Source organism: Etheostoma spectabile, chromosome 11 (assembly GCF_008692095.1).
Source record: "Etheostoma spectabile isolate EspeVRDwgs_2016 chromosome 11, UIUC_Espe_1.0, whole genome shotgun sequence".
NCBI lineage: Eukaryota > Metazoa > Chordata > Actinopteri > Perciformes > Percidae > Etheostoma > Etheostoma spectabile.
This window is the reverse complement of record NC_045743.1, coordinates 22,143,739-22,147,112: the sequence shown is the minus strand read 5'-3', so window position 1 is coordinate 22,147,112 and position 3,374 is coordinate 22,143,739.

Genomic DNA, 3,374 nt, shown 5'->3' with positions numbered 1-3,374 from the left:
AAAGAGGTAAAAAGAAAAGTAACGAGCTCATTGTAGCCTGATGTAGCGGAGTAAGAGTGCAGTTTCTTCTTTACAAATCTAGTCAAGTACAAGTAAAAGTATAGTGTTAAAAGACTGGTTCACCTCAAACTTCCTTAAACTAAACAGTGATAAAACCGAACTCCATCTCGTAGCCACCAAGTCCACCCTATCCCAAAATCAATAGTTTCTCCTACCAATCGACAACTCCTTGGTCTCCCTTCCCTCAGGTCAGAGTCTGGGCGTCATCCTGATTCTCCCTCTCCTTTCAGTCACACATAATAATATCTGCCGGTCTGCCTACTTCACCTACGCAACATTAACCGCCTCGTCCGTCCCTTACCCTCACACTGCCTCATCCTATCCACAGCCTCGTCACCTCCCGCCTTGATACTGTAACTCTCTCCTTTTTGGCCTTCCTCAAAAATCCCTCCATAAACTTCAACTTCTTCAGAACTCAGCAGCTCGTGTCATCACCAGAACCCCTCATTTCATCATATAACCCGGTTTCAGCAGCTCCATTGGCTCCCGGTTCAATCAGAATACAATTTAAAATCCTTCCCATACTTCAAAGCCATCCATAACTTGCCCCTCCATATCTATCAGAACTCCTACACATTGCCGTCCCTCCCGCTCCCTCAGATCTTCCTCCTCCTCCACCTCACTGTCCCCCATGCTCGACTCATCACCGTGGGGACCAGAGCCTTCAGCCGCTCTTCTCCCCAGCTCTGGAACTCACTCCCACCCGACTCCGCAACACAACTCTCTCCCTCTGTTCAAAAACTAGACTAAAACCATCTGTTCCAGCTCGCTTATCTGTATATACACTGTTCCTGTTTGTGTTGTGTTGTTTTGTTTGTTTTGTTTTTGTTTTATTTGTTTGTTATTACTACTTACACTTTATGTTCCCTATATCTGTCTTTTATTCTCTGTAAAGCGTCCTTGAGTGTTAGAAAGGCGCTGTTAAATAAAATGTATTATTATTATTATTATTAGTGTCACGACCTGGCCCGTTGTTATGATGGGCGTAACATAAAAAGGATGAATGTGGCATACGGAAAATATAAAGGATGTTTAATTAACACAATAGCTAGATACTTAACACAAAGAGAGCTAATGGGTGCTGCCTAATAAACAAGGATTATCCTAAACAGAACTAAAGGAGCACAGCACCCATTAACTTACCAAATGATAATACATGTAACAAAAAACCAAACACAAAGGCTTTAAACAACACAGAATCTATCTAGTCACTCTTACTAGTGTTAAACAATAGTTTTTTGCACAACAGCTTTCTAACACAACAATTTCTAGCAGCGTAGTTTCTAACACAACAATCTCTAACACACTAGTTTCTAACGCAACAATCTCTACTCTAACACACTAGTTTCTAACGCAACAATCTCTAACACACTAGTTTCTAACACAACAATCTCTAACACAGTAGTTTCTAACGCAACAATCTCTAACACAGTAGTTTCTAACGGGACTGCATGGCAGACTGATCTGAACACTCAGCCGCCCAGACTGATGAATCCAAGCGCTTTTGGAACTCCCACTGGGCTGATTGAAGGACGTTGATTGGTCAGGATCCACAGCAGCCCGCGCCAATCCACATCAAGTGTTGTGCTGGCCCAGCTGCTAGTGTGGCCCTGTGATAAGGAATTCTCTACGGGCCCCTGCCTGCATCCATAGCTTTTAATTCTAGCATCTTTTTGGGCCCTCCTCACATGAAGGCCCTGGGTGTGTTACTATTTGACCCAATAGTTACCAGCCATTGAGGCACCGGTGCCATAGCAATGGCTCTCTGTACCCAACCCTGATACAGCATTTACTTTCTCATTATGGAAAGTGGGATTTAAATACATGGGGGGGTTGCCTCTCTGAGTGAGACAAAGACTTAGACTCCCCTGACTATATTGGATTGGAATATTACAGCCCGTCCATGGTATTCAGCAGTGGTGAAACACTTTGGCAGCAGCGTGTGTGGAACTGTGTAATGATAGGGTTCGATCGGGAGTGAGAAGAAAAGGTGGGCTGCTGATGGAGAGCGGAAAACGACCACGGTTCTTACAGGAGGACTCTAATGGAATACTTTCCGTTGATGCGAAAAAGTGGGAGGACAAAGGCCCATGGGTGTGGGCGTTGAATGGAGGAGCCATTTCACCTCCACTCCCCCAAGAATGAATACTTCAGGACAGCGAGAGACCCACAGTTCACAGCACCATCCTGCTCCCGTGTCTATTTTTTTTTCTTTTCTTCTCCCTCTCTCCTACTTGAGAGAATAATGGCGGCGCTGTTTTTAGATCGAGGTGTGAATGAAATGCACGGCTCCACACAGAGGTGCAGGAGCCGGCCTCCAGGTAAGAGCACTGTGACTTATTCATCCACTCTTGACACTTTCACCCACAGGGCCGAATGCACGCACCACGTATTTTAGATAACGGCTGCTTTTTCCAGGTGCTTTTCCTCACAAAGCTCTTACTTCATTATTATTATTTTTTATTTTTTTTTACAGACGTTAGCAACGCCAGGCTCTTAGAGCCAAGATGGACATCCGCAATCATCACCTGCAAGGGATTCTTATTTCCCAGGAAATTTCTTCTTTTATTTAGTTTTTTCCTGCTTTTTTGCGTGCGGGCATGTGTGTGTGCGCACGGGCGCGCGTGTGTGTGTGTGTGGTCAACGGCAGGCAGAAACCTTGCATCTCCTTCTATTTCCTACTATCAGGCCGCTGCTATCAAGTCCCTCTAGCCAAGAAAAACACTTACGAGCACTTCTGTACTGTACTGTAGGTTTCCATTAAAGTCAATGTGTGTCTTTCCACTTTCCAAATTGTGTGTCAGCCGCGTGGCGTGTCCCTTTTTATTTCGGCTCCCATGGCAACAGGTTAGAGCTTGCACGCTTACTGCCTGCGTGACACACACCTCTCACGCGCTGCTCGAGCCGCACCGAGCGTGCCTGCTAGAAATAGAACCGACGCCTATTTTTCATGCAACATGCAAATGTGTTAGAATTTCCAGGCAAAATAACATAGTAAAAGATATATATATATATATATGTCATTTTGACACAGATACATGTTAATAAATGACATGTTGATGTTTAAAAGTTGCTATGTTTTGACATCAAGGCAGATATAAATGTAATAGTCAAACATGTTTTAGTCACTTTTCCATTATCTTTATTGTGACTGTTATTGCCACTATTCATCCCCCCCCCCAGACTCCACCCACCAAGACCATGGGTCTGTCCCCGGTTTCTTCCTAAATGGAGTTTTTCCTCAACACTGTCTCACTAAATGCTTTCTCTGGGGGGGAATTACTAGAACTGTCGGGACTTTATAAATTAAAGAG